This window comes from Cupressus sempervirens, chromosome 5 (assembly GCF_028749045.1).
Source record: "Cupressus sempervirens isolate cs-2001-9-10 chromosome 5, ASM2874904v1, whole genome shotgun sequence".
Taxonomy (NCBI): Eukaryota; Viridiplantae; Streptophyta; class Pinopsida; order Cupressales; family Cupressaceae; genus Cupressus; species Cupressus sempervirens.
This window is the reverse complement of record NC_143122.1, coordinates 135,128,924-135,143,151: the sequence shown is the minus strand read 5'-3', so window position 1 is coordinate 135,143,151 and position 14,228 is coordinate 135,128,924. Positions and strand designations below refer to the sequence as shown.

Here is a 14,228-nt window from a genome sequence, read left to right as displayed (position 1 = left end):
CTGAGTAAATGCTTATTCTAGTGTATGCCAAGAAAAATAGTGGATGATGAGTAAAGTTTAATTGATGCTAAGCACCAATGAACTTTAGTTCATCTTGAGTAATTTCATGGTGGATGTTGAGAAACGTAGTATGTGTCAAGCATCAGAAGCCTAATAATGCCAAGCTACTGCATTATTTAAAAGATTATGGATTTGATGAATCTGAGCCAAGAAGTTTGTTTTCTTGGATTATGTGAACCAAGTGGAAGATAAGGTTGATGAGATGGTGGCACAAAATTCAAGGTAAACCATTTTTAGAAGAATTCAAAGTGGATTTTAGTAGAAGTTTCTAGAAGAGATATGAGATATGGGGTAGATACATTGTATCCTAACTAATTCACCCAAACCTTGTATTGGACAATGGAGAGTGAGTAGAAAAATATTTTAATTTCCTCTTTATAGGAATGGCTTTTCATGAAGCAAGGTTTTCATGTGCGAGAACCTAATGGAGACAAGGAGTCAAGGATTTTGCTTCATCAAGTGACCTAAGAGAAGAGTCTGCAATGGCATGTTAAGCAAGAAGGCTTAAGGAGAGGAATGCTTGAAGGGTGAATAAGCTATCACAACTACAAAGTATGAAGGCCAAGTAGAATTGAGGACTAAATAATGATATGTAATCTGCAAATGAAGTTGTAAGTTGTATCAAATCAAAGCCTTACTATTACTCTCTAATAATTGTATTAGTCTAGGGTAAATCATTTGGATTAAGGTTAACCTAACAGTAATTTGTAAATCCCTTAACTAGGTGAAATTCCAAGTGAATGGTTTAAAGTCCTTTAACAAGGCTCACTCCTAATAGGGTGATTGAAATCCTTTAATAGGGTCACATTTAACAGTGTGTATTGTAACCTTTAATAGGGTTGTCCTTTCATATGGCATCACTTCAAAAGAGTGAAAAGAGCAGCATGGTACTGGTGGTTTTCCCAAATTGGGTTTCCACATAAATCATTGTGTCAAATGTGTTAATGAATATGTTATGTTTCATGCTTTACATTTCTGCAAATTGATTTGAAAATAACCTACAAAGTTTAAGTGATTGCATAATCATATGGATGCATGCATGAGTATAAATGTTCTATGGGTTCACTAAGCTATGAAAAGTTTTATTTATACATCTAGAATTTGGATAACTTATTCACCCTCCCTCCCCCCCCCCCCCCCCCCCCCAATTATTCTAAAGTATTCCAACAATGGCTATATCATATAAGTTAGTGAACTTTATGTCAAAATATTGATTTACAACTTTTCCTCTATATATTTAATTGATTGTGTCATCCTTGCTAATATGGTGCTCTAAATTTTGTCTGTTACTTCCATCAGTGAACTCTGAAGACTCTTCATTTTTTTGTTCTTTTTTATAGTCATACCGAGTGATGAGATCTACTCTATCTGATCATCATCATCATCTAATCCTATCATGATTGCTAGTGCAAGGAGTGACCTAGAAGAACTAGATACACTTTCCCTTTTTTCCTACTTCCTCCTTTTTCTTGTTTTATTCCTCCTTTTTCTTTTCTTCTTCATCCTTTTTTTTTTTCTTCATCTATCTTCTTATCCTCTTATTATTTCTTCTTTCTTTCTTCCTGCTTCTCTTTTACCTCTTCTTCTCTCTTCTTCCTTTCTTCCTCCTTCTTCTTTACCTCTTCTTCTCTTTTCTTATTTTCTCCTAACTTCTTCTTTTCTATCTCTTTCTCTTTCTTTTGCATCTCTTCTCCTTTTTTGTCTTATTCTTCTCTTGTTCTTTTATTTTATTTTCTTCTAATCTTTTTTTTTTCTCTGCTTCTTTTGTTAATTATTCCACTTCTTTCTCTCTCTTTTTCTCTTCCTCATCCTTAGAACTAGTATAGTTCACCAAATTTTCAACAATAGATGGCCCATATTCCTTGAATAAATCTTCTACTATATCTAAAATAATTCTTGTAATATCCACTTGCATGGTATCGATACCAATAGTTACTTGCAGAGTTACCTCTGTCATCATTTTTGGAAGTTTATTGGAAAAGTGATATATTGAGAGGGGGAAATGAATTAGGATCACTTAATCTTTTAATATTCAAAGAAAATAAAAACTTAATTTTATTCACCTCTTAATCCATCTCATATCTAGATCATGAATAAAATAACCTTAAACTTGAAATGCTGAAATAGATCTAGCTATTCATCACTTTCATAAGCTTAACAATAACCACATGACACAAAAGATTTTGGTTACCCAAAAACCCTCCAAGGTGAAGGTAAAACTTGGGTGGAGATGACAACCACAAATCTTCACTACTGTAGTAACAAAGCTTGCCTATTAGAGCTACAAATCTGATCACTTATGATGATCTACCCTATAAGGGGTTTTCCCTTTTAAGATTTTTACAAGATCATTAGGTATACCTTGATTAAAAGATTTATAACTTAAAATAAAGTAAGTAATCCATTAGGAGATTTACTTTTTCCTATTAGGACCACTCTATTAAGATATTTACCTTGATTCACTTGCTAAAATGTATCAATACCTAATCTTTTGGTTTGTACTCACAATATTGATTATGTATCTTCTCTTTCCACTCTTTGACTTGATATCTTATCTGGTATATCTTTTCCCTACTCTCCACTACTTAAATCAGTCATTGTACTCTATCACTAAAAAACTTTACTTATAGCCTCCAAAATACAATTCCTTCGCACATGCATTCACACAACTTCATATTATTATTACAAAGTATGGTTTGGATCTTCCCTAAAATAGACATCTTTAGAGTCTTCTATAATATAATCAATGATCTTGATGCTTCACCTTTTTCTTCTTAATCTAATTAGCTAGCTTCCCTTCATAAGGATCAATGATGCATGCCAAAATGCATAACACACTCTACAATCATTAAATATCATTTACATTCAAATAGTGTTACTTGGCACATATAGTATCTGATGCTCACTCATAACTATTATGCCTGTTGATACTCAGCCTCAACTAGCTTGGCTCTTTATATATGACTCAATACATATTGACTTTGCATTACTCAACACTCATTGAACTCAGCTTCCATAGGAATACTCGGTGACCATAGACATGCTTGACTCTTATAGAGCTCGACATTTACAAGATTATTTACAAGTCTAACAAATACATAACTTGAACTATATAGAATGACTAAGATGCAATGATGATTGACCAACTCTACCTTCTATATGAGTAAGTTTTTGACACTAATAGACAACAAAAATAAAGAGATCAACAATCTCTCCCTTTGACATTAGTGGTAAAAATACTTTGTCATCATTACATTACTATAATACAATACAAAAATGATAGAACACCCCTTATGTCTATGACTCAATCCATATAGGACTACAATTTTTTTTTACAACATACTCATGTATACATTACATTTATTACATGACACAATTAGTTTGACGTAGCTTTGTCATACCTTTGATTTTTCCTCAGCTGCTCGTTAGTTCTTTGAATGATATCATTTTTCTATTTTCTGTCAAATCTTGTTCTATCCCGCTTGATTTTTCACTCATGTCTACTACTAGGGTTGGAAGGATGGAATCAAACCATACTTATCAATAAATGGCTTATGAATTTGTACAATCATGGCAAGAGCATGATCCCATGTGGTTTTAACTGGTTCCAAAATTTGAATCTTCATCTCCAAATTTACAACCAAGTTAATCAAGCTATCAGTAATAGAAAGATTATGATTTTATTATACTAGATCCTTTGTTGAAAACTACTACATCTAACCTCATTTTTCTCCCAAAATTTTTGACCATCAACTAAATAATTTTAGGTTGGTTGGAATGTTAAGGCAAAAATTTCTTTTTTTTACATGTAAGCTCTGTGTTGGTCGAAATTGCGACCAACATGGGGCTTACATGGTAAAAAAAGAAACATTTTTTTCTTGTATTTTTTTTCGCATGTGTGGGTTCATTTGGGTTTTGTATGTTTTCACATGGTTTTTTGCAGCGTGTTGAGGCAAGTTTAGCTCTGGTTAGTTTTTGCATTATTTTCTAGCATGTGTTTTGGGAAGTTTGGACTCTCTAGTAATTTTCACAGTTCTGTATGGTCTATTGGATTTGTTGTACTAGAGGCAGGGGTGACATACCTGACTTCTTTGAGTAGGGAACTGGTGTTCCTAATCTTACAATTTCTAGATGAGGAGAAGTTCAAGAAAACTACACACAAGTAAGCTTATAGAAAACAGAAGATACCCATCTTTCTTTTAATGGATGTTCTTGTGTTTTTATTTTTTGAATCTAGTTTTGTTGGCTTCTGATGTTTTGGTTTGTGGATATTTGTAGATTAGAGAAAGAATCTGGGTATTTTTTCAACATGAAGTACTTTTAGGATCAAGTGCAAGTAGGGGATTGGGATGAGGTAGAAAGTTACCTTTTTGGGTTCACCAAGGTGGATGATAATCGATACTCCATGAAAATTTTCTTTGAGATCAGAAAATATAAATATCTAGAGGCACTTGACAAGTAAGTTTTTAAAGTTCCTTTATAGATACTTATAGTTTTCATTTGTTTATTAAAATTAATAGTATTAGAACGATGACCTAAATATTAGTCTTGTAGAAATCAATGCTCCTTGTAAATAGTAAATAATTTAGGTGCATAAAAATATTGTTTGGAAATGTTGTATATTTTTCCAGATGTCTTTGTGGGAACCATATTAAGGATTGCTTAACTTTTGTTTAGTTGGGATTTAGATATCCAAGAATTTTTGAAAGATGGCAGTTATGATTGGTTATGGAAAACTAATTCAAGATTGTGTGTGTTTAGACAAGATTAGACTAAGGCTGTGGACATACTAGTGAAGGATCTCAAAGTATTTTCTTCTTTCAATGAACAACTATTCAAGGAGATTATACAACTTCTTACTCTTGAGAACTTTAGGTCCCATGTCATTTTTTCAATATTTAATTCTTCATTTTCTCACCTATACTTTAAAATTGTTCGTTACTATAATGAGTTTCAGAAATTGATTGTTTCCCCATAAATACAAATTATGATAGATTATTATGTATTATTGGGAACTAAAATTATCATGTAGGGATATACAACTTCATTTTGTTGAAGCCCTTTTTTGACAAAGGCAGTCATATTGGAATGATTGACAAGCAAAGTTTAATTTTCTATTTATTTTTCTGGGAGCTTGTATAGGATTTGTGTTATGTTGAGCACAACATTTAAAGACTGAGATTGTGATTCATGCAAGGAAAATGAGAAGCTATCTAAATATGGGGAGTCCAAGTCTACAAGAAATGTTATGCTGATGGAACTTAAGAAATTGATAGAGGCCAATCCTCACTTTCGTGACAAGCTCCAATTTCATGGCCTCAAAGCATCTCATCTTAGAACTCTCATAAATCAAAGGTATGTTGTAGCAAGCTAACTTGGTTTAGGAATTTTAAATGTTTAAGTTAATGAAAGTGGTGTGAGAAGGTTGAGTAGTACTTGTTGAATGGCATATAATCTTAAAGTGTTAATCTAAAACAGAGGTTTAGTTAAGGTTATTATATTCTGAAGTTTGGTAATGTATTTTCTATGTTCAGTCTTAATTGGTAGCATCAACTTTGTAAGAACCCTTGACCCAATCCCAATAGAAAGACATTATTTGTATATCATACATGTGCACCTACTAATGGAACTCAAGCACCAACTCCTTCAAATAACCCCCTTGTTGGGGCACTCCGAAAAGGAGCAACCTTTCCTCTTTCTCCCCACAATGTGAATCAGCCAGTACATCACTCATTTAAGTCTTGTATTTTATCAATTCTTTTATAAATTTTTATTTAGTGATTTTTTCATTTTGGTGTTACTATTAACAAGACAAGCTCCTTTGCAATATGATTTTAGCCATTTCAACCCATGGGTGCTCCTTCTGCTAGTTCTATGGGATGGATGGCGAGTCAAAATCCTTCTGCTCCACATTGTGTAGTAGCTCCTGGGTCTACATCTCTTACACCACCTCAAAATATAGGTGAATTTACTTGACCATATCTCGAGACATGGCTGCTAGAAGCATAAAATATATATACTTTTTAATAAGGAGACACATTTCACAAGCTCAGTGGCATGTGAAAGAATTTGTATTTCTTATGAGCTGTATTGGATAACATTGTCTTTTTTAGATCTTGTAAGAAGTGTAATATTATCTAATTTTTTTAATTGGATATTCCAATACATAGAAAATTCCATTTTCTAATTTGTATAATTGCATCAGTTGCTATCCTTAAACAGCCTAGAACTCCACTTTCAAATGGTCATATAGTTGATTATCAGTTTATTGATTCTGAGCATCTTATGAAGCCTCTTCGAACTGGACAATCTGATGAGGTTGATGGAATTATGATATATTTTTCATTAGTACAAACACTTATTCTATCCTAAATGCTTATCTTGCTCATCACTTAGTCTCAAGTATATACTGAGCATTCAGTGGTTACCTTACGAGTTTAGTAGGTAAACAGTTCTCACCAAGAATTCCAGAAGATACCGAGTGAAAAAGGTAAAGGAAGTTTAGCAGTGTTTACCGAGTGAAAAAGGTAATCAAAGATCAATAGTGTTTACCGAGTGAAAAAGGTAATTGAAGATCAGCAGAGTTTATCGAGTGAAAAAGGTAAACAAAGGATTTAGTGTTTACCGAGCTAAGCAAGGTAAACGAAGAAGATAGTTTCTACCGAGTAACACTACATCTACCAAGTCACCAATGGCTACTGAGTTCCAAGCGATGTTCTGTGACTAGTATGAATTGAGTCTCTACTTCTACTGAGTGCATGATGATGCCGAGTAGCATAGTTGATGCTGAGTATCAGAAGGTTACCGAGTCAGTTCAGTGAACCCAAGTTTACTAATGGGCCGACTCAGTAATGTTTTGTTCACTTGTGTTTTGGTTGACCTTGTAACTGTAAAATATTGGAATGGTATATATGTAATGTATGATATCATTTTTGATATATGAATAGGAATATGAACATATTGGCATGAAATAAGAAAGTATTGTTCACATGTGAAGAAGGTATTGCTATCAGTAGTAGAGCAAAAGGAATACAACAAGGTCAGCATAAGGAACAGAAAAGTTATATCTATCACATTAGGTGATAAATGCAAAAGGATCTTATCAACAAACAAGTTGTAAGTAGATCCATTGTTTCATCCTAACAGGTGAATCAATTTTTAAATCTTTTAACAAGGTAGACTTAACAGTCTTTTGTAAATCTCCTAACAGAGTGCATACTTCACTGTACATTTGTAAATCCTCTAACAAGGTGGATCTAGTAGTCCTACTTGCTCCTAACAGGGAAGATCACCAGAAGTGATCATTGTAAGCCTTAACCAGCCAACTTCATATTGGAGTAACAAAGTTTTGTGGGCATCATCCACACCCCAGTTTTACTTTCTAATTGGAAGGTTTTTGGGTCACCAAATCATTGTGTTCATATGTTATGAATGATTGATCTTTCATTTATGTAGTAGATTAGATGAATGAATGATGAATGGTTAAAATGCATAAAATTTTATATGTTACTGATTCACCCCTCCCCTCTTAGTAACACATTTCATCCTGAATATTTCCAACAATTGGTATTAGAGCATTTGGTTCTTAGGACAAACTTTGACAGCTTGAGCAAAGATCAAGAGCAATGGAGATATTCAAACTTGACAAAACTATTGAAAATGAAAAGTTAGATCTGGAAATGATCATGGCTCAACTCAAAGAAGCTAAGGAGCATCTTTCTCAATCCCTAAAAAGAAGGAAGGAACTTGCAAGACAAATGAATGATCATCAGTATATCGAAGAAAGGACTGAAGACCTTTTACCTTCAAGTAGTTCAAATGAAGCTAATGAAGCAATCAAGGAACTCTTGGCAAAGAATGGTTCCCTGCAGGAAGAAGTAAGAAAACTCAAAAGAGAACAAGAAATCCAATCAATTAGGCTATGTGAAGTCTTAGAACAAAGAAAAAAGGCAAATGAAGACTAAGAGGTAAGAAATAGTCAATCCCTTTAGCATCAAGATCTTATAAATCAACTTTCCAATGCAAATGAAGCAATTATGAATTTGAGATCTAAAAATGAAGACCTGAGGAATGTTCTAATCACTGAAAGACAAATTAATGAAAGATTAAAAAGTGACTTGAGATTTGAAAGACAAATCAATGAAATTTTGGAAAATGACCTAAACACTGAAAATAAAATCAATGAGAGAATGATGAAATCACAAGAAGACATGACTCAATTAAATCAGCTAAGTGAGCAAAATCTTCATAGACAAAAAGGAAAAGTTGGACTTGGTTACAAGGAAGAAGGTGAAACTTCCAAACAAGGTGCAAAAAGAAATCAAAGGCCTACTTTTAATCACTATGGTAAGATAGGTCATACATCAAACTAATGTTGGAGTAATGGAAAGGCAAAATTCAATGGCAAATGCTTCAACTACAATCAGCATGGTCAAAAAGCTAATGAATGCAAAGAAAAACCAAAATTTGAAGGCAAATGTCACAAATGCAGGAAACTAGGTGACAAGGCATCTCAATGCAAATCAAAGGCATTTAATCTTGTAGAAAAAATTATCAAAGCAATATTTTCTTGGGACTACAATACCTGGTGCAGATGTCACTATTTTGGAGAATATGGACACATCGGGATAAACTATGCAAGACATCACCTAAGAAAGAAGGATACAACCATAAGATGTTACACATGTACTGAACTTGGTCATATAGCTAAGAATTGCATGAATACTAGAAGAATTAAAGATGAAAAGAAAGCAAAAGTTGATAACATTCAGAAGCAAATGAGACAACAGTTGATTCCTAAATCTACCGATCAAGACAATTCAAATAATGATCATGTCACTCAAGAAGTGGGTGACTCAATCATTTCCAATTGAGACTTAAGAATACTTAGGAACTGCATCTTCTAGCCACATCTTAAATAGTTCTAGATTATAAAAATGGGTGCAAATGATCAATACAGTATTTTAGATACATGGATCATAGAAATGGTATCAATCATCGACTTGCATGTACCGAGCAAGGTTGACTAAAGACCTTACCGAGCTAGGTTGGGAGTATCAAAGATTTTATTAGTCCACCGAGTTGCAAGATTCTATCAAGTATTTCAATGAAAGACTGGCACGCACTATGTCATCTCATCTACCTTTGTACTGAGCCTTTATGATAGTATTTCATTAAAAGGGCAGAATTTGATTTCATTTTCCACCGTGACTTAAAATTCTCAGAGCCAAAAGGATTTCCAGTTGCATGCCAAGCGATTTGAAGCAAAATTCTTGTGAAGTAATTATTTGAAAATATTTTCATCCACCGAGCATCAATGGCATCCGCAAGCAATAGCAACAACAAGGTGAAGAAGGGTTCTGAAATGCTCATAAAAGGAGTCAAATGGAAAGCCCCAAAATTCAAGGTAGTGCTCATAGTTGCAGAATCACTTGACATTCACAAAGCTCAATCAAAAATCCCTCCTAAGGTACTTCTTGTTAATGATATTTATGCTCATTTCAAATGTGTTGTTCAAGAAATTGGTACATTAGATATGGATAATGCCCTAGGTCAATTATGTTTTGATGGAGCCCTAAAACCTGAGCACAAACACTTAGAAGGAAAAGGTTTGACCCATATTTCGAACCTACCAAGAAGTTTCTAGGTTAAATGGGTTAGATATGTTCTGAGCTATGTTCATAATGGTCAGTTGTGGTTGGAACAACCCATATTGCTAACCAAAAATATGATTCATAAAATCATGGGTTTGCCTATGCTAAGCCAAGCTAAAGCCACTAAAATCCTAGGTCGGGATGAGTTACAGAAGAAAACCATAGAAGAGTGGGACGGTAGAGGACTAAAGCTTAACAATATATCTAATGTGGAACTTAGATTTGGCATTTATGTGATTGCATATAAATTATTCAGTTCCAGCAAATTGAATAGTGTATCGTGTGAACCTATGGATTTAGCATTTAAGATTGTAAAGGAAAATATTGAATTTGATTTGTCAGAATTTCTGTTAAGACAGTTGAATAAAAATATAGAAAGCATAAGGACTTCCAAGAATAACCCCTATAAATTTGGTTCTTTGTTAATTTGTTTATTCTTTTATGTACAAAATTTTTTTCCATCAAAAGGATCTGTAGTATGGAGGAAAGACACTCCAATTTTATATTAGATTAATGATTTCATAACAAACATGGGTGAAAATTTTGACAAAGTCATGGATAACTATTTTGAAGATTTCAAGGAAAGGATGAATAACAGGTTTAAAATTCCTCCTAAGCTTGTTGAGGATTACAAAGATGATATCTATTTCATGGTTGACTGTGATCATGTGTACATACAGGTAGTCATACCCCGAGTGGCATGGGTAAAACCATTGCCTTATGAATTAAATATTGATGATGCAAGAGATATCATTGAGGTACTGGTCAATGAACTAGCTATCCCTAACATTCCTTCTTTTGGAACCTATGATGAAGCAAAGGCCAGAATAGAGCTTGAAATCAAGCCACCTCAGGCAATAAACAAAGGCAAGAGGAAGATAGCCAAAATGAAAACTGCTACTGGTCCTCTTATGCTAACTGAAGGTAAAGGAGAGGATGAAGAAGATGATGAAGAAGAAGGAGGAGAAGGAGAAGAAGAAGAAGAATCTATAGGAGAAGAACCTTTAAAGAAGAAAGGTAAGGTAACCATTACCAAACCTAAGAAGATACCTACTGCAGTATTCTCAAGGAGGACCAGGAAAGGCAAACAGGAACCTGTAACATTTGAGGAAAGGCTCAAAAAATTGGAAGAAGGGGAAGGCATCACAAATTTCAAAGCTTTGAAATTTGAAACAAGAACAGATGCTGAGAAAATGCAGATAGAGGAATTGGTACTCTCTAAGATGGGAAAATGGAAATACTCCTCGAGCCAGCTTGCCTCTCAAATCTCCAAGGAACTACTAGAGAGATTGCAACCAAGATGGGAAATAGCCACCAAAATGGTGAAAGATATCTATGAGCAATCTCTGAAAAACCTTCAACCAAATCTCACTAGAGTAGAAATAAAGGCTACAATGAAAAATCATGAAGGAAAAATGATGATCAAATTCCACACTTGTTTGATTTTAATCAAAGACATTGAGCATGTTGTAAATGACAGAACAAACATGTGGAAAAATATCTATCATCTACATAAGCCCAGTGAAGATCTAGTAGAAATCTAGGATGATGATAGCAGTGACAATGATGATACAACTGCCTCTCCATCCATCATAGTCTCACTGGGAGAGCTGCATACGTTAATGGAGAAAGACAAGGAAGAAAAAGAGGAAGAAGTTGAAGAGGAAAATAAGGAGGAAGATGATCCAGTAAAAATTGTAGCAGTATTCATTGCATCTCTTCCTCACTCTCCACCTAAAAATATCACATCATCAAGTTTGGAGGCAGCTTCCATAGGTTTGATAGCATTTTCATCAGATTTATCATCTGCAGCAAACAATCTTATGAGGTAATTCCACATGAAGTACAATTCTTCCTTCAATTATGAAGATGTGGCTTTGGTTTTGTAAATAAAGAATATTTTTTGGTTTTTTTTGGAGATTTTGATTTTTGATTTGATCTCTCAGTTGGAAAAAATGTTGGTGACATTGCAATTTGGGAGGTAGCATCTAGGGAAAAGTTAGCTCAAAGGACCTTTAAAGTTTGGGACATTTTTGCCTACTCAATGCCAATGCAAGTAGGCATAGTTTAATAAGCTTGAATTTTGATTTTAATATTTTAATAAGGAACATGAAAATATATTTAGTATATACTCAAGAGGATAGTGTTGTGTTTATTTAGGTAATAATTATATATGTTCTTTCTGTTATGTTGTCTTAGGTAGCCCTATTAAAAGATCCAATTGTATCAATGAACCATTGTATCTGGAGCCTAGATGGGCAAGTACTTGGTAAGTGAATCTATTATTTGTATTCTCAAGGGAAGTGTGTAGAAAAATTGACCTTAGTGCATATTTTCTAAATACCCTTTGTAAATATTATTATGTTTGCTTGGGTTAGGATTCTTTCCATTGATTTATTAACACACTTGCATTGGTCTTGTAGGTGTTGCCTTTTCCAAGCATATTTTCCATATATATTTTTATCAAATCTCAATTACTTATATTCATCTAGTTTATGTGAGATTAGAGGTAAGCTTCCTCTCTATGTTGCAAGTATGGGATGCAATAGCTGGTCGAAAACAATATACATTTGAAGGGCATGAAGCACTTGTACATTTAGTTTGTCCTCACCACAAAGAAACTATCTAGGTACTTGATTTCTCAAAATCTAATGTATTGACATGGCAATTGAATATTTAAGAATATTTGCACCACTACTTGTTTTGGTGTTTGATTTCCACCCAATGTCAAGTCATTCACCATTTCTTTCAGTACTTGATAATGTGGAAGGTAGGATGGTTGTAATTCTTTTATTTGCATACAGTTCATTTTCTCTACAACCATTGATGGAAAGATCAAAGCTTGGATGTATGATCTTTTGGGATCTAGGGTTGATTATGATGCCCCTAGGCTATGGTGTACAACAATGTCTTACATAATATATTGTTATGTAAATATATATCTCTCTTAAAGCTGATTAGGAGAAGTGTGCACAGAAAAAGCATTTAGTTCACTAAAAATCTTCTATATTTCATGGTTTCTTCAATCTGCCAAGTGTCTGCCAAATCAAGGTGTTGACTCCAAGTTTGGGTTCAAACTTAGCATGCCACATCTATTCTATATTCAAATCCAACAAGTATGGTCATGACTAATTTTTTCTAGGGATTACACATGTTTCAAACTCGTATCTAAACTTTAATCTTATTACACTAGTTATTTATTTCCTTTTATTCATTTAGTTTAGGATGGGAGAATGAAGTGCTAGTTGTTGGAGGGGGATAATGCTTCGATATTTATATTAATTCTAACCTTCAGCTTGAGACATACCGAGTTTTTCTTGTTTAAGGTATTGCCTCTTTTTTATTTTCTAATTCTATAAGGGCTTTGTATGTCGCAAGCACTTCTTAATGCCGATCCTTTTGATATTGATGCACAACGGAAGATTGAAGAAATGATTTGACAGATATGAATAATTTAAAAAAAACTTACTTGAACAATTGTATCCATTGATGTATTACTATGTGTCATGTTGGAAGAGACCCAACCCACATTAAAAGGGAACTAGATAAGAAAACAAACTTTGTTGTTTGCATTTGATGAAGATACCCTAAGTAACCTTAACCTAGCATGAAAAGAGCTAAGAAAGAGCTAGATAGAAAATAACCTTATTCACACTAACATGCAGCTACATTCAAAAGAATTTCATATTTTCATAAGATATAATCCATTTCAAAAAGCTTACTCGAACAATTACATCCATTGATGTAGCACTACATGTCATGTTGGAAGAGGCCTAACCCTGCATTAAAAGGGAACAAGATAAGAAAAAAAAATTGTATGCATTTGACAAAGATAGCTAGTTCACAAAATTTTATAGCATATAATAGTGGGAAATACAAGCAATAGTTTGATTAGCTTTATAGCACTCATTAGTTTCAAGTGGACACAATTTATGGTTACATCTTCAAAAAGAGCATGTGAATGGTCCAAATGGAAAATAGTGACCTCGGCCATCAATAAGAAGACAAGTGATAATGCAGGCACCCTACCACAAGTTGCCTCTAATGCTCAAAGTAGAATTACCTTATCCATAAATCCCACCACTGATGCACATGTCAGATGTTGCTAAGCCACTATAGAGCAGAAGACCAAACCATGACCAACGCCATGAAAATGACTACTAATCAAATCATTGATATAGTGGTCAATGAAATGAATAATTGACAGATTCCACTCCATCCAATCATTAGAGTTGGACAATTTTGGGAAAAGAGAAAATGGTTCACCATGTACCAAAATCAAGAAAACTTACCTCATTTGTTACAATTAGGAGCAATGGGACCTACTGCTTCTCAAGGATAAACGAATGATCAAAGAAGTGACACAATCATCCAAATAACAATTCTATACATAATTCTAAACTTTCCAGAAAAAAATAAGTTTACAATAGTTTCTACATTTTCTTATTCTACATCTTTGAGGCCCTTCAGAGCGAAATTTGCCCATGGAATTTATCTGAATGCCCTTATTTTTTC

The 14,228-nt window shown here is 33.7% G+C and overlaps 1 pseudogene; it reads left to right on the top strand.

Moving 5' to 3' along the window:
* The first annotated feature begins 4,052 nt into the window (after positions 1 to 4,052).
* Positions 4,053 to 12,664, top strand: LOC149554873 (protein TOPLESS-RELATED PROTEIN 2-like; annotated as a pseudogene).
* Positions 12,665 to 14,228: the final 1,564 nt, after the last annotated feature.